Source organism: Carassius auratus, chromosome 30 (genome assembly GCF_003368295.1).
Source record: "Carassius auratus strain Wakin chromosome 30, ASM336829v1, whole genome shotgun sequence".
NCBI lineage: Eukaryota > Metazoa > Chordata > Actinopteri > Cypriniformes > Cyprinidae > Carassius > Carassius auratus.
Window position 1 is genome coordinate 18,739,066 of NC_039272.1, and position 19,224 is coordinate 18,758,289.

Genomic DNA, 19,224 nt, shown 5'->3' on the forward strand with positions numbered 1-19,224 from the left:
GCAGCCAATGAGATGCAGCTGGACTACATGACATCACCACTACAACATACAGCAGCTGTAGTCAATATGCTCAGAAAGCACTCAGCACACTTGTACAGCACATCACAAACTTGGATGAGGGAAATCATTTACATAAAAGCATTATTTGAAGTGTTCACACACTTTTCATTACAGAGAAGGCAACTTGTGTACAATGAGACATTTTAAATTCCTTCCCATCATTGTCACTCTATAAATTTACACTACATTTGAAAGTTTAGATTCTCAGGGCAAGAGGTGACCTCCGAAACCTTTACAGAGGAATCCATGGGAATTGTCACCACAATAGAGGAGTCGACATTTGATAGCTTCCTTTTCAGCATAAGCCAACTGCACTAGTGCATTATGGGAGCAACGGTTAATTTGTCTTTGAATGACAGGTCAAGAGAGCTCATTCTCTCTCCACCCACGTCGTGACAAATCACAGCTAATTGGGTTATTAGTAAGTCTTGGACTCTCCCAGGGTCCTACAACAACTGGATGGAAGTGCTGCTTTACATATTAGAATGTTCATTCACTCCAACTGAAAAAAGACAGAATACAAAAGAAAGTATAAAGACAAAACACAAGAGGCTCATGCCATAGTTAATTCACATGAATGTTTTGCTATAGTAATCACTTTCACTATTCACAAGAGTAAGCGCAGACATTTTAACTTGCTTTTGGTTTTAGCTGGATTTCCAGTTATTGCACACTCTTAAAAATAAAGGTTCTTTACTGGCATTAGTGGTTCCACAAAGTATCTTTACCATCCATGATACATTTTCATTCCACAAAAGATTCTTTACAGTGGAAAAAGGTTCTTGTATAAGAAAATGTTCTTAACACTAAGAAAATGTTTTTCTTTTAAGAACTGTTTACTAAAATATTCTTTGGGGAACCAAAACTGCATGGTTTATTTTTAAGAGTGTGGCTGTACAAAAGAGTCCGTAATGTTGCTTGACGTTGCAGACTGGTATTTGTAGTCATACTTTAATTTACTAGATTGTTTCAAAACAGCTTCACAGTATATAGGAAATTGACAGAATCAATGATACAATCGATGCAAACTTAAAATATGAGGCAAATTCAAATTCTGCTTTAAAGCAGCAGTAGAAAGACAATAGTGTCATTATTCAGCTCCAGTCAGTTCAGTGTTTGTTCATCTCAGTTTAATAACTTTAACGTTCATTCATCATGGAACAAGTTCAATTCAAGCTATAAGCAGCAGTATTGAAAACAGTGATGTTGCTTTTCAGCTCTTGATTCCATTCAGTTAAAAACAAATTTAATTCAGCTATAAAGACAACAGTATCAACATTTAGCTCAATTTTCAAATTATCTTAAAAATGTCAAATCATTTATTTGTGTAAGTGCAGTCAAACTGATGATATTTCTAAATATGAAGTGTCTTCTAGGCTCAGACAATGCAATGAACTGAAAAGCACTGGTTTGTAGTGCAAAACGTTATGCAGAGTTGACTGCACTTATTCACCTACATTGGCTAATACCATAAACCACAATATAAAAGGCATATTTTAAATGCAAACATTTACACCCCCTAAACAGACCAATTTATTTGGTATCCGTTAAGCTAATTCAGAGGTTCTAGTTACGTGGTTACCATTATATTACTTTTAAATCCAGATTTTTTTTCCCATCATTAACAACAAAGCTCTAGCTATATGCTGGCACAAAACAGCTTTAAAAAATAACTTTGGGCACTACCTTGTGGTCTGAGGGTACAGATTCTGACAACATGACTATAGTGTAGACAAGTTCTGAGCAGCAGAATGGCAACACAGCCTGATGATTGTAATGTGGCCAAACCCATCAAACCACAGCCTGTACCTCAACACCGTTTCTGACCTGAAATGTCAGAGCTTTTGAGTAGCAATTTGGGAAAGTGACAGGCTTCTGCTTCTCCAGTTACAGGCCAACTATGTGCAGTTGACTTGGTGCAGCTCCAAGACACATGTACACACACACACACACACACACACACACACATATATGCACAAAAACACACACACTGCTGCATTCCTTCAGGCTTGCTGTCAGAGTTCACATCCGATAGTGTTAGGCTCACTCAAGCGGACTCTACCTTGGACTCTCTCCGCAGTGGGTGTAGTTCTGATGGCTGGCAGCCACTTAACAACGGCCATATTGTTCATCTTCCAGTAATTCTGCCTTATCTTGTAGTGGCGGGATTCAGTTTCACAGTGGCTTCTCACTGAGAGGCTGGACTTGTGTGTGTGTGAAAAAGAGAGGTAGAGAGATGGAGAGGAAGCCAGTGTACATATGTACGTGTTAATGGATGAGCTTAATAAGTGTGAAAAGTGGAGCGCTGATTGGAAGCCATCAGCAAACAAGGTGCAACAGCAGCCAATGAGGAAATAAAGCCCCTTTACTCATGCACACAATAGAAAGAAGCTTTGCCTTTCACAGAAAATGAAGTCTGCCTTACTAAATAATTTCAGCCATATAAATAATAATACAACAATTTTAAGAAAAAATTCGGACCTTGTAATTTTAAATCAAAATTTAACAGACTTCTCTCGGGCAACTTCTGCAATCATTTAGCTCACTTAACCACATTCATCTACCTTAGTTTTGTGCCTACATTTCAAAATCCAATCAAATTCTTTACATTCAATAACGTCACAATACAGAATAAAAGATCTAAAAAAGATCACAACTTTACTCTTCATTACTATACACACACACACACACACACACACACACACACATATATATATATATATATATATATATATATATATATATATATATATATATATATATATAAGCTTGAAATTTATTTTTAAGGTAAAAAAATAATTCTACAAATTTCATGAATTAGTAACTCACAAATATCATTGCATTTTACAACCTGAACACTATTAAATAATATAAACATTAATTTGGCAGACAAATGTTTTTCTAAACATGTATAATATTTGTAAAACTGCTTCACAGATTTTTTTCTAATGAAATTTCATTAGTGTGAAGAGTAAAACTTATAGTTTGCTTTTTATTAGTTAAAAAACCCCTTTATGTCATTAATCATAAGAACAAATAGGCCCAAAGTCAAATGGAGATCTTAGCGTTCAGATGTCTTCCAACACCCTTAAGGACTTTTAAGTAAACCACTAGCTGCTGTACTAGACTCTACAATATGTTGTTTTCAAATTCATCAGGTAAATTCTGTATATTTAGTTTGCAACTCTTTGAGAGTTTATGTGATTTCTGTATAATGTGGACTGAGAAGGCTCTTAACATGAATGTCAGAGACTATCTGAGCCTGTCACTTCAGAAAAGTGTATTTGTGTTTGTTCAAAATGTGTTGAGTAAACACTCTGCTTCCTGTCTGCAGATCTTTCTTGCCCAGTGCTGCTTCCAGCTGGTGTGTACACAAAAATACATGAGTATGCTGGAAAAAAGTTTGTGGAGTTTTTACAAATATTTCACACACACACACAAACACACACACACACACACACACACGTGCGCACACACATACACACACACACACACACACTCTGCTGAGGTTTGGTGCCAAGAAATTCTATATCTACTCTAGACTGGACAGTTTAATGAATACAGACTCACTTTGGTCATCTTAGCATAAACATACACACACACAAAAAATATACATAAAGATACACACTTTCAAAATTATTGTAATGTTTGAGCTCAGCTGACATCACCAATGCATTTTTAGATGCATAATCATTGACAACCATTGTGTCACATTAGAGGAAAGAGATTTTTGTCCATCTGTATATTTGTGTGTGTGTGTGTGTGTGTGCTCTTGTTTTATGACTATGTATATTGACATGGGTATGACACAGGTATTACAAGGAGAGGGTGACTTATGAGGACATAACCCATGTCCCCATTTTCCAAACGCTTATAAATCATACAGAATGAGTTTTTTTGAGAAAGTAAAAATGCACAAAGTTTCCTGTGAGGGTTAGGTTTAGGTGTAGGGCCATAGAATATACTGTTTGTACAGTATAAAAACCATTACGTCTATGGAATGTCCCCACTTTTCACAAAAACAAACATGTGTGTGTGTTTGTGTGTTTGTGTGTTTGTGTGTGTGTGTGTGTGTGTGTGTGTGTGTGTGTATATGTGTGCATGGATAAGGGGTTACCTGTAGACGGTGTTCCCCCCTCTACCGAAAGTTAAGCTGACCTGCATTGTTCTGGAAGGGAAGAACAGGAGTTCCAGTCAGAAGCAGCCAAGCGGAGAAGGGGATCACATTGCCTCAACAGAGAGAAGAGATTTACTCCTGGCATCTCTCTTTCACCCCATCACTGACTTTTTCTGTCTCCATCTTACCATCTCTCCTCTCATTTCTTCTTTTTCCAAGTTTGTGCTATTTGCTATTTTCAGTTTAAAAAATAAAAACAGCGTCAGTAAATATATGAGAGTAGTCACACATTGAGCATTAGACTACAATCAATATTTCAGTGAATAATACATTCTGAAATATACATTCAAACATTTTAAGAGTATTTTTTGTTATTTAATACTGTATTCAAAACTTTTTAAATTACAGTAATGCTCATTATCTTTTACAGTGTAGAAGTGGGACATCCAGTGTACAATTCATTTAAAATCCATTTCAGTTCAGTTAATGTCTTTACAACCTTTTTGAAGTTATTTATAATAATCCTGGGAAGTGTTCCCAAGAGTGTTTAAAGACCAATCAAGATTGTGCAAAGAAAGAACGAATGAAAGAAAGAAAGAAAGAAAGAAAGAAATGCTTGTTGACAGGCAGCCTGATGGAGGTTTAACACACTCTGGTTATGGGCCAGTTACATAAAATATTTCATGCAAGATCCCTGATGGTCCAACTACGAAGCACAAAAGAAGTATGTAGCAGCACTGATACATGAGAAGATGAATGGTGGTGCCGAAATATTAGAAGCGATTGAGTCAATAGGGAGATGCTCATATCTCAAATATGCCTTTTGTTTGGTGAAGGACTCCCTGTCTGTGTGTCTGTCTGTGTGTATCTGCCAAGACGTCTTAGAGATTGAACATATTGTTTTAGACTGAGACCACAGAGTTATAGCTGCATGAATGAGTTGTGATGGAGTGTGTGTGTGTGTGTGTGTGTGTGTGTGTGTGTGTGTGTGTGTGTGTGTGTGCACCCTTCTCTCCTTCTCTTACTGTAATCTGACACAAAGTAGAAAAAGGGACATCATATTGCAGACAACTAATCAATAACATACCACAGTGTTCTACAATAAAAATCTAATGGCTTTTGGTTTATGGAATAAGAGAGATAATTGTTACAATCAAAAGAAACTTATGAAGATAAACTGAGTGTTGGATTGTTTGTGCGATTTCAACATGTTGACTCATTTAAAGGGGGGTTGAAATGCTCGTTTTCACTCAATATCCTGTTAATCTTGAGTACCTATAGAGTAGTACTGCATCCTTCATAACTCCAAAAAGTCTTTAGTTTTATTATATTTATAAGAGAAAGATAGTCTGTACCGATTTTTCCCGGAAAAACACGACCGGCTGGAGGCGTGACGTGTGGGCGGAGCTAAAGAATCACGAGCGCGAGTAGGCTTTTGCGTTGAGAGCGTCTGTGACATTACCGTGAGGAAAAAAACATCCAAAACAAACCATGGCTAACAGTCAGATTCAGCGTACAGTATATTTATGATCCAGAATCAGATCCAGAGGCTGAAATTTAACAAGAGCAGCAGCAGCAACGACGTCTCTATGTGGTATGTACTGAAACTGTATATATTTGCTTAGCGGTTTTGGAAAATGACTAAGTTCCACTTTATGTCGTCTTTTTTTTTTTTTTTTAAGCTGTACATGTGGAAAGTGCAGTTTGATGACAACATCGCATGTTGTTTACTTGATGTGCTTACGCGCTGATAGCTAAGTTAACAACACAGAGATATTTGAAGCAGTTTTACTCACCGCCTGCGGTTCCAACACAAAATCGTGACCCTTTTTCGTTGGGACTGCATTATCCTTAAAAAAATTAACGATGTGCAAATCCGGCGTCAAACTGGGCCTTGTTTGTAAAACAAGCATCTTCGAAATGCAGGGAACAAGCACAAACACCTGCACAACTTCGTTAATGCCCTGTAAAAATAAACTCCATCCACTGGTCCCTTAATGCTGTTTTTTTTTTTTTTTTTTGGTAGTCTGTGCAGGGTTGTCTTGCTCTGGCACCCAAAAACACACTTCTTTTGTGACAATTCGGTCTGTCGCTCTGATCAGTGAATGTCTGTGCTCTGCTATACGGGAGCACGCGCTCTTCTGGCAGAAGTGCCTTAGGACCCATATAAGGAAATTCTGCTCCATCTAACATCACACAGACCCATACTCGAAAAAAACTTTCCGAAACTTGTGACAAACCGGAAGAGGTATTTTTGGAACAAAGAATACTCCTTCAAACGTACAACTTAATTTTTGAAACTTTGTCCATGTTTAGCATGGGAATCAAACTCTTTAACAGTGTAAAAAAAAACAGTATGCATAAAATAGCATTTCACCCCCCCTTTAATGTAAAATTAAAAAAGCTCTTATTAGGTTACTGATATGTCTGCAGTCTTCATCATATGTGACTGAACATGATTATAAACATTTTCAAAAGCACTATTCATTACTTTATGTATGAAACTTTTTGATGAGGAAAAAATGACTGAGTGAACCTTTACGTTGATTGGCTGTAAATATTTACTTTAATTTCTTAACTGAATTTTCTCCAGGCTGTTCTGGCAGCTTACTTTAGTGCAATGTTGATTCTGTGAAAGCAAATTCCTGTAACAAACACTACAAAAACACTCTCTGAACTTGTGAAACAGAGTGTCTTCAGCCACTTGAGAGAATAAACACAAGACTCACAGAGCCGCTGCCACCTAGTGGATTCCAGCTTTACGTCACTTCTTGGCAAGACTCTCTTTGACTCCAGTTCCCAAACACATCCTGTAACAGCACAGAAGTTACTCAACTAACAACAAGATACTGTTACACATGTGGGCAAGATTTTCACTTGAGTGCGTGTGGGATGAATAAACAGTAGTTTAAACGGTATCCTAAAATGGATAAAGAATAGTTTGGTTTTTAAAATTGTGAGGCAAAGTTTGTGTTATGATAAATAGTGCATACAAAAGTGTATGATTATATTTAAACAGTTCTGTAATGATTCACTGAGTTTTTTTAGGATAAATAAATAATAATAAATAATAAAAACTCCTACAGTTCAAGAGCTTGAGGTCAGTAAGATTTTTTATTTATTTATGAGAAAGTAATAATTTTAGTTAGCAAGGATGCAGTAAACTGATTAAAAGAGACAGTAAAGTCATAATGTTACAAAAAAACAGTTTGATTTCAAATAAATTTTTCAACTTTTTATTTATGAAAGGATCATGAAAAACATATACAGAATGTTTCCACAGAAATATAAAGTACTGATAGTGTTTCTTAAGCACAAATTGGTATATTTGAATGGTTTATGAAGAATCATGTGACACTGAAGACTTAATAATGACTGAATATTCAGATTTGCCATCACACACATAAATTACATTTTAAAATATTTTAAAATAATTTAAAAAGTTATTTTAAATTGTAATGTATTTGTATTTAGCTAAAAAGAAATGCAGCCTTCATGAACAAAAGACTTCTTTTAAAAACATTTTTTTTTAAAGTACATAAAAAAATTACCCCAAGTTTTGAATGGTAGTGTATGTGTGCATGCATGTGTCCTATATGATACTCTTCACCTTTGACCCTCTCCAACTGGATGACAGCTTGCACTGTCTCAATATCCCCCTTTTCTCTTCTCCAATTACATACACGTCCTTCTGCTTGCATTCTCTCCAATCATTCCTCCGACTCCCCCTTTTAATTTCATTTCTATGTTCCTAAATCACTTTTGTTATCTTCATCATTCTTACCCCTTACGCTCTGGCCATTATCCCTTGTTCTCCTTCCTCCTTCCTCATTTTTCCAGACTCTCTCATCTTATGTTTTTTTCTGTGCTGCATCTGTACAAATCTATCAACACACTACAAACGTTTTCTCTCACTTCTTCTGTGATTAATCTGATGATTGCTGTCTGTTTATCACATCCGATCTGATCAATAGGAAGTTTCTGCTCTCTTTTACCTCTTATTACTGCACACTAACATGCTCCTTGCTGTCTGATAGTGAGACTCCAGTTTTCTCACCGACTGCATCAGCCAGAGCTAGAGCAGTGATTGATCAATGTGTCTGCCTGTGTGTGTGAGAAAGAAGGACAGAGAGAAAAGAAAGGAGATAGACGACTTGTCTTCCACCCTCAGTCTCAGAATAAGGGGAGATAAGAGATAAGAGATAAGAGAGGAGGAAGGGTCAGGAGAGGTCAGGTGGGTTATAGGAAAGGTCAAGCTGTGTTGGTCTGTTTATTTTACCCTGTCTCTGATTTCCTGCCTGCTCAGGATTCAGCCCATTCACATCTGTCCTCTAAACAACCTGGAAACAGCCTTTGATGTATCTGCCAAAAACACCACAGACACATCACTTAAAGACTGATCTATTTGGATTCAGCACAATGGAGATCATAATAACAGAGAAGCTATCTGTTTAAATCAGCTTTCCTCTTTACCTACACAGATCACATACGTACTAGAATTTACTAGAACTAAAAACTGCTGTTTTATTTGTGTAATATTTCGATCTATCTATCTATCTATACATACATACATAGATACTACTGTTTTGTTTTATATATTTTGTTCTGTGTTAAAGATTGTGGTTCATTAAGGAAAAAAGGAAGGGAAAGCCAAAGACAGTGAGACAGGAAGGGAATAGTTCTAATCCAAACAGACGCGAAGATCTAGTGGAATCAAACAAAAACATATACATCAGAGAAAACACACCGTGATACTCCCAAACAGTTCAACCACACACACACACACACACACACAGAAACGCATATACACAGCCGTGCACACAGTGCCAAACAGCTGGGCTTCCTCTAGTCTCACTCACATATCAGCATTTCTCACACTGTCACAGTGATGTGGGAGCAGATAGCATCTGTGTGTGTGTATATGTGCACGTGTTGAGTGTTTATAGAGCTTTGGCGCCAACACGGTGAACTGCTGCCCACGTATAATAGGTTAGACCCTCTCAATCACCCAAGCTGACAACAGTGGGCTAAATTAGAATTATAACACTGCGAAACACTCTTTAAATCACAATTTCAAGAACTTCACACAGGAAAATGCTTTCACAGAGAAGAGAAAATATATGTGCAGTGCTTTGCGGAAACACATTACATTGTATTCACAGGTTCAGTGCCGTTAGTTCAATCACACCCTGTGGAAGAGCACTCATCTCTCTCACTCTCAGCTCAGGTATGGAGCTGCTGGCACTGATGAATTGCTCTCCTTTATAACAGGAGGCAGACAGACGCCAGGTGTTCCTACTGACCTGAGATCAGTCATTCAGCATCCTCAACCAATGATCACAGCTTAACCTGCATCACTGAAATATGACCTTATACAGTTAGAAAATTAACAACCTAGTTAAGTATTTCATGTAGTAATTCTCATCTGCATGTGCTCTCTTTTCAAACACAAAGTACCTAGGACAGACCTAAAGTGCAGAGAGGTCATGATCATAAAAAGTGATCCAATTTTCCCTTTCAAAGCATGGTTATCTAAGCTATACTGGACTTTTTGAGTCATGATAGAAAGAAAAAAAATGAAGATTAAATGTTAATATGGTTTTAAGAATCAATATTTCCATGATAAACTTCACAAACATCCCTTGTGTGTCATATTTTGTTAAAGCCATAGTTTTGGTAGGATGGTGGCAGTCAATTAGCAGAAAAGCTTTTAAAAGGTGTGAGACAGATGGATCGAATGCAAGCTTTCTGCTTCAATCACACAGAGTGGCTATGAATCTCTCTCTCTCACTAACACACACACACACACACCAACAATGGTATTTACAATAAGACAACTTTTCACTCCCATTCTGACACTAACGACACAATCCAATCCATTACATTTGTCTTTTTTTATGATCTTTTGCATTATCCAATCAGATGAGACATACAGTTTAATAAGCATTGTTATGATGAAAAAATCTTGAATAAAAATTATTCATAAAAATAACAGCTCAAAATGAAGCCTGTTATGCAATGGGTTTTTACATGAGAAAAATAAGCAGAAATTTAAACAGGAATTAGAGTGCACAGCCTATTGTGTTAGATTATAGGCAGCAGAAACAGAACATACTTCAAAGCCACAAATCATCTGTTGCTTGGTGTAAAAACTAATGTTTTTCCTCTTGTTTGACCACAAGATATTTCAATGTATTTAGAACATACACAAATGTACTGGAATATGCAGAACGGGGAAAATGAGGACTTTTCTTTCACATGTATAGCATATATTTCTTATTGTCCTCATTCAGCTTTGTTTTGTGGATTCATTAGGATCTATAAAGATGAGACCACTCAATCTGCAACTACTGCAGTCCATACTGGCTTTGTGTGTATAGAGTGAGTTTAAGGTCTATGCTGGTCATGAATTCAGGTCAGTGACTTGATCAGAGCCATGTAGGGTGGGGGGCGAGACTCTTGACCCCATGGCCTCTTGGGTATTCCCTCTGTGAGTTCAGAGCAGAGCATAGCCATTTAACAAAAATGAACCTGCCCTTATGCTTCTAGTCCACCTTGCATTCATTTCACACACACACACACACACACACACACACACACACACACTCACACACACACACACACGCGCACACACACACACACACACACACACACACACACACACACAAATATTTGGCTTCGTTTGCACACATAATGTCCATGTGACACTTTCCTATCAACAATACCATTTATATCAGAAAGCTGTTCATCTGATTTCAAAACACCCTTCCTGCTCTGATTCTGATCTTTTGGGCACACAGTCAAAACCGATGACTAGATCTCAGACTAAACACAGATGTCCCACATGGACGTGTCCTCAACCACACAATCAGATTCACGAAGTACACCACAAAACCAAGAACAGTGGAAAAGCTACACTCTGTTGTCTTGTTCTGTAGGAAGGAAACAACAAAAAGACTTCAGTTTACTAGACTTGATCAAAATTAAAGTCTGAAGGTTCATGCCTCATTATCTGCAACAAGAACATGTTTTCTGTCTTCAGTAACTTGTCTGCTTCAGTCCACAGCTCAGAACAATGTGAATCATCAGTTTGCATCTTCAAAGCTACTTCCAGCTCTGACAGAGATCTTGCTCAACAAATACACAAGAGAGAAGGCATATGGATGTTTAATCACAAGAAACAGAGTCACTATGTCCGCCTTTATTTGGAAAGGAAGTGAGTAGTGTGTACAGATTTGGAACTCAGATTATCTACTTTTGAAAAGGTGTTCACAGCAGAGAAGAGATTCTTATTACAATTTCTTCATTTATTATCCAAATAATAAAAAACTGACATTGAATTTGACATTCAAAATGACACTAACATAACTACACATTAAAATTCTAAACATAAAAGTATTATATTATACTAAAATATATGCATTACAATATATACTATTAAAAAATGTAAGAAATCTCTTCTGCTCACCAGGACTGCATTTATTTGAGCTGCATTTACATTCTAAAAAATGTCTTATTTGTCTTATTTATTTTCATATATGTAAAAATGTCATTTATTTTTGAGATTACAAAGATTCATCAGTCATTACTCCAGTCTTCAGTGTCATATGATCCTTCAGAAATCCTTCTAATATGTTAATTTGGTGCCCAAGGAACATTTCTTTTTATTATAATGTTGAAAATGATTTTGATCAATTTAATGCATCCCAACTGAATAACAGTATTGATTTCTTTCTCCTATACACCACACAGAGACCAAATAAAGACAATGTAGTAAATACCAGGATCACATTAGAGAGGCATGTTCATCAAGTGATTTCTACTTTGACCATATCTAATCTGAATAATCCCATAAACTACCTCAAATCTCGCTGACCCTGTGAACTTAGAGTCTTACTCTAAAAACAGATCTGTAATAGATCCCGCATTTGGAAAACCCAAACTTAAAGTGTGGCATGAGTCATAGTCGTTATTGCGATAGTCCTCTAAATCTCAAACAGTAATAGAGCTTTCTTCAGCAGTCACTCTGTCAGGTATGTCTACAGTGCCAGACAGGGGTCAGACTTGTGCCTGAATCACACTGACAGGAGTCCAGATATACAGTGACTTACTTACATTCATAAACTGACTGTTGTTCATCAAACGGTACATTTGTTATTGTAACAGGAGGTGACTAGGAGCCAGCTGACCCCTGAATGCGTCATAACAACCGAGACAGACCACAAGCATGACATGACTCACGCGTAACTATGCTTAAAATGAAGGCATGGGAGGTCTGGACAGCAGGATTTACTCTATAGTAGAAAAACATTGTGATACAATTTTTTTAAATACATATTCAAAGTGATCAATCATCAGGATGTTAAATCCTCCTGACTACGCCAAAATGTTTGATCCTACTGACAACCCAGTTTCTTTCCCCTGTAAGATAACAATCAGAACTGGTCAAAATAGTACTGTGAAAAATTGTATAGAGAGGAATAAGGTAACGGATTCCAATTTAGCAGTTGTTAGTACATTAGTATGGTTTTCAGTACATTAGATCAAATTGGACATGGTACCGTTCAAATGTTTGGGGTCAGTAGGAATTTTAAATGTTTATGAAATCTCTTATGATGACAAAGATTGCAAAATTACAGCAAAACAATAATATTGTACTTTTTAATTTTAAAATACAATTTATTCCGTGATAGAAAAGCTGAACCTTCAGTTTCACACGATCCTTCAGAAACAATTCTTATATGCAGATTTGGCGCTCAAGAAACATTTCTTATTATTACAAATGGTTTTGATCAATTGAATGCATCCTTGTTGAATACAGGAACACCAAGTATTAAAAAGTCTTCTAGAAAACTAGTAGAAAACAATTCACTAGAACTACTTACACAAAACAGTCTGTGTAATGAAACTATGAATCTGATCATCTTTATTAGATTTGATAAGTGTTTTATTTAAAAGTCTGTCTCTGTTTTTCATCAAGAGTTGTTGTAACGCAACATTAAATATTGCCCAACACACACACACACACACACACACACACAAAACAGTTCTATATTTGTGTAAATTGTTAAAAGGCTACAGTCTTTTAAAAATGAAAATGGTAAGAGAAAAAGATTGGGAAGCAGAGCAAAAGAGGAAAAAGGAGTAAGAGAACTGTGTCTCTCTGAGAAACGCCAGATTATCTGCTTCACTGCTTGTGTGAAACACATTAGCAAGCCCAGTGCTTCAGAGAACAAGTGCTGAAATGATAGCGTGTGTGTGTGTTGGGGTGGGGTCAGTCCAGTCCTGTCTCCCAGACATACCTTTTCATCTGCTGTTTGAAATGCACCAGAGGTATCTCTAAAACTTCATAAAAAATGGTAAAACACTCACTATTTAACCTTCTGTATTTCCCTTCCCATCACCAGGATCAGCTGGACATTGAGATTGTTTGACTACAATTTTATAGTGATTATCTCAGTGAGGAGTAAATGATGACAAGGTGGTTTAGAAGGTGAAATCTGAATATCTGTGGCATGGAGGGGGAGAGAGAAACTGTAGACCACAGGCTAACATATCATTAATATATGTTAACATATCATTTGCCCCAGTCAAAAGCATATTACCGCCTCTGAAGAATCATTGAGTCTGCCAGGGTTATGTGAACTGTCACACAGACTTACATCATGAACAGGAACATGTTACAAGGTTCTACACAAAGACAGGGAGATGAGAGAGGAGAAAACATGCATCATTGGGAAGCAGTGATTGATTTTCAAAGAAACCTCATGCAGTGAAGCATTTTAAAAATGTTTGTGATCTGCGGCACTGCTCATCACATTAAAAGCTTAGTGCACTTCCAGAGTGAAAATTTCCTGATAATTTACTCACCCCATGTCATCCAAGATATTCATATCTTTCTTTTTTTTTGTCAAAAAAAAAAAAAAAAAGTTAAGGGAAAATGTTCCAGGATTTTCCTCCATATAGTGGACTTTAATGGCGGCCAACTTGTTAAAAGTCCAAAATGCAGTTTCAATGCAGCTTCAAACGGCTCCACACGATACGAGGAATAAGGGTTTTATGTAGTGAAATGATTAATCATTTTATAAAAACAATAATAATAATGATATACTACCCCAAGCATTTTGTTATCACGTTGGAAAAGTTACTTGTGACATAGGCAGAAGTACCAACCTAGTATTTACAAAGCAAATGTTCAAAAAAAGTTAAACACCCTTTACAGAAAAGGTAAAACAACGATTTTAGATGATTTTGAAGCTGGAGGAGAAAATAGTTATAGTTTTTCACCCTACCCTACCTTTTTGAACTGAAAAGCAGACGTAGAACAAACCATTTTCCAACGTGCAATGCAGAGCTAGTGCAAGACGAGCATTTTTGGTTAAAAAGTATACTTTTTGTAGTTTATTTTTTAGAAACTGATCAATCGTTTTGCTACATAAGACCTTTTGTCCTCTGCTGGGATAGAACCCTTTGAAGCTGCATTGAAACAGCAACCTTTAACCCATTGACCACCATTGAAATCCACTACATGGAGAAAAATCCTGCATGAAATGTAACGCCCATTTCCATAATAACAAGATTCATTTTCATCTTCATCTTCCATCAGTTCAAACCTGAAAGGGGAACAGAGTCATGTGACAGACACAGTGATGTGTTTGCAGTACACAAGCCACAAGTTACTGAAACCATGCCTTCTTTCTGTGGGTGGCATTACACAAATATTTCCACATAGTGATGTAGACATGTGGGGGCGTGTTTGAATGAGCTGTTTTAGGGAGCGTGGCAGAGTCTTAACTTTGATAAAGAATATCTCTTTGGATTTGAGACTTTAGTCTTTGCAACAGTACAGATCTTCTTCATGCACCAAGAGCTTGTAACACTCCAAAGAGAAAGGAAAAAATGAATAAAAAGACCCCTTTAAAATATCCTTTAAAGAAATAGTTTACACAAAAATAAAAATTTGCTGAAAATATTCTCACCCTCGATGGCCATCCAACATTAGTTTGTTTCTTCATTGTAACCAATTAAGAGCAATTTAGCATTAAATCATACTGAGGGGAGTGAAGGCCAGAACCATGGTGAGTACTAAGTACCAACTCTACCATTTCTATGGGAGTTGTCCCTGGGATGTTAGACGGCTGTCTGTGACATTATCCCTTACGGCCAAAGGCCTAGGCTACATACCCAAACTTACCTGTTAGGGCCAGAGTCCTGGGCCTATGGTAAAGCTCAAGGCTTGGAATCAATATAGATTCCTTTAAAGGGATACGACCAAGAGCCTAGCAATATACTAAGTCTTGGCCTGTCACACAGGGGCTACCGCTTGCTCTTGGATAAGCTTGCTGAAGGAACTGTCTCAACAGATTGTTAGTAGCAACACCCTGTTTAAATAGGTATCCTTAGGACACATAAGTGGAGTGGAACCCAGGATGAACAGGCTTACCAGCTCAAGAAAGGGCATTAAGCAGTTCCGCACAAAGCCCTCACCATATAGGATTTTAGAAAGAACGCAGAGAAATAGCGTGCAAACTTACAACAGTGTGGATTTTAGAAAGTGCGCATAACATGGATTTTAAGATACTGTTCTAAGGGGCTCTCGTGGCACTTCATTAAATAAATAGTTGCATCCTCAAAAAAAATATGTTTGAGAGTCATCAACTCTATGGTAATAATGCTGTGAAGGGCAAACAACCAACTCTCAAACAAGAGGGGCGTTAGACCTACCACATGTCCCAAAGCTGGAACAGCTAGAAATAATTTACTTAACTGAGGGAGCACAACCCATCTCTGACGAGAGAGGGGGCGCAGCCTGCAGCATGTTCCAATGCTGAAATGGCCAGCAGTAGGCTACCTAGCTAAGGGGGAACAAACCCACCTCTCAAAGACAATGGTGAGGGGGTGAGTCAACCTACATCCTGATCGTGAGTATCAGACGGGTAAGTGTATTGCAAGCTAGCCAAAGTTCACCGCATCAAAAAGGCGAAGGAAGGTCCTAATTCATCTGATGCTGCTGGTTGCCAGGTGCTCTGGGGAACTCAATTTTCACATGAGAGGAGAACTCCGAATTAAGGATGAGAGTAGCACGCTCATAGGTAACCCTTTTGGGTTAGCACTGCTAAACTACCACGAGACCAGCCCACGGAGCGAGGAATTCAACTTTTAGAAAGTGCGCCAAGTGTTAAACATGCACACTTACTGTACCACCATATGGATTTCAGAAAGTACACAGAGCTTAGCGTGTGTACTTAAAGCTTTCTAAGCATAGCAGAGGTGCCAAACCTCAAAAACAATCCTCTGAGGTAAGGGGAGCACTGCCTGAGATAGCATTAAACAAGAAGATTCTCACAAATGGCATCTTTATTTTCCACTCGATGCATCAGCAAGAAGGGATATCCAGGTGACCAGAAAGCCTCTCAGGGCAACCTGGCCGGACATCCAGTTTTATAATAATGAGGGGAGTGATGCTTGAAAGTGTGTTACTAGAGACACACTGGTTGAGTGGAGCCCAAGGAACCTGGGTCTAACCAACTCAGAGAAAGGGGACAAATCTAGGTATGTATCAATGTATGCTTCAGACACGGGTCACAACGAGTCGTTTCCACATAGCGACCCCTAGAGGGCGCAGTTCAAAGTTCCCTTGAAAGGGAATTATTGGTAAAAAAAATTTGTTTTGACAAAATCGACTTTAAAGTTGTCCAAATGAAGTTCTGAGCAATGCATATTACTAATCAAAAACATTTTTTTGATATATTAACGGTAGTGTATTTACAAAATATCTTCATGGAAAATGATCTTTACTCGTGATCTTTACTTAATATCCTAATGATTTTTGGCATAAAAGAAAAATTTATAATTTTGACCCATACAATTTGTCTTTTTAGCTATTTAGCAACTTAAGATTGGTTTTATGGTCCAGGGTCACAAATGTAAATGATAAAGAGCTGCCAGTGTTTATAAAGCAAAGACAGGTCTCCTTCATTGCATAAATATCCAAGAAAGTATGTACAGAAGAATTATTTGCTTACAAACAATTAAAAAGAGACTCAAAGACAAGCAGATAAACATGAAGGCATACACTGACAAATACACACACTTGTTGAGAGGTGAGGTAATCTTCTGCCTTCTAACAGAGCGATCAATGATCACACAGCCCTCAGGATATCACTCAAACTGATCCATATATCATCAACTGAATTATTCATACACAACCGACAGTGAATGTGTGCGTTTGTAAGAGTGTATCCTCAATACAGCAGTTTTGGAGGTTTTGCAGTTTATTCGTTTAATTTAGCACAAATGACCATCCAATCAAACTGTTATCTTTCGATAATATCACAGCTAGACAAATCTTAATCTTAATATTGCATCACTGGAAAAATTCTGAAAGCGATCCTTATAAATAAGAAAAACACTAACCACACACACAGTACATAAACAAATCAAAACAGTTCACACACAGATCCCAGCTGGCAATCATGGTAGAATCGAGTACAAGGATAATCCTGATCGATATCTATACTTCCTGAGAGATCGGATTTCATAAGGATATCAATATAGAACATGCATTTCAACACTAAGACTATGTGTTTATACAGTTAAACGTGCCTTTGACTGCAAATTAATAATAAATATTTTTCATAAATCCTGCCTGAACATAAGTTCAAATATATGTCCAAATCTCTATGACCACTATAGTAAAATGTTTTTATATTGCACTTTTATAATTCAATAGAACCTTTTAAATCAAGAAATAGTGAAGAATCTTTATTTTATTATTAATCTATCATATTAGTTCTTTTTTTACATTTATTTTCAGATTTAATTTAGAATTTGAATCCAATAATTTGAACGTGGTCTCAGACTTTTGGAACCTGCTCATACTGTACCTTTCTATAGATTGATCATAGTGATGAGTCATAGTTTAGAAGATACAATAATTAAAGTGTTTGTGGGGGAAAAAAAAGCTTCTTTTTTTTTGTTGTTGTTGTTGTTGTTGTCTTTTTTTATTTTGTAATAATTGATAGCTGAAATATATACTGCTTCAACTGAAAGCCAATCAATTAATCCAAAAACAATGCTGTTGTTTCATATCTAAGACAAACATGCATACTGTACTAACACACACACACACACACACACACAAACACACATAAATTACTGACAGTCCGGAACACACTCATCAGTCTCATTCACACATTGAGAGCTATTCTGGTCCACTTCCTGGTGTGACTGAGGCATAAGATATCTCAAGCCCCTTGTCTGCAGTAGGGCAGAAGCACACTGGCAGCAAAGGTCAAAGCACACCACTGCTTATCTCCATCACTTAGCGACACACGTCAATTCCTGTGAACACTTCTCACCACATCCAAGACTTATGTACATGAAAGTAGAATACGTATAGTCTGCAATTTATGTTAAGAAATGTACCTAGATTAGTGGAAGGTTCCACATTATTTTTTCCATATTTAGAAGAAACAGCAATTACTGTACCTAACTCATTAGTTACCACTCTGTCTTTCAATAAAACATTGCTTTCTTATAGGTAGAGCCAGAGAATACACTATATTGATTTTATGTAATGAGAGCTGATACACTGTCAAAAAAAGGTTACTTTAACTGGCAACTTCAAGATTGCATTTTTTTCATAAAGTGATAGCTAAGTGCAACAATCTTTTTTTATGCGACATGGAGCCATCTACTGTTATGTTAGTTCATTAAAACAGTGAAAACTAAAAAAAATGGCTAGTTATCTGTAATAGTTATCTGTAATACTGTAATGTCCCTTATCAACCACAGTACCTCAAACTCACCTAAAGGATCACAAGCAGTAAATGCATAACAAGAATTAAAGGTATGAAAACGAATCAATGTGCTTATCATTTTTCACTAATAGGGATGTAAAGGGAAACTTGTTTTAAAAGAATTTACCCAAAAATGAAAATTCTGTCATTGTATCAAACCTGTGACTTTTCTGTTTTGCATTACTCAAAAGAAGATATTCTGAAGAAGGCTTAACTGTTTTCGTTAATTATACGATGGACAAAAAA

General features: G+C 36.9%; 1 long non-coding RNA gene across 1 annotated transcript; it reads right to left on the reverse strand.

The window, feature by feature from the left end:
• On the reverse strand, positions 1 to 8,034 carry LOC113049521 (uncharacterized). Its single transcript, XR_003276615.1, has 5 exons — positions 7,788 to 8,034; positions 6,907 to 6,987; positions 4,366 to 4,409; positions 4,178 to 4,228; positions 1 to 562 (listed from the first exon to the last, which is right to left on the reverse strand). It is a non-coding gene; the product is annotated as an uncharacterized LOC113049521 (long non-coding RNA).
• Positions 8,035 to 19,224: the final 11,190 nt, after the last annotated feature.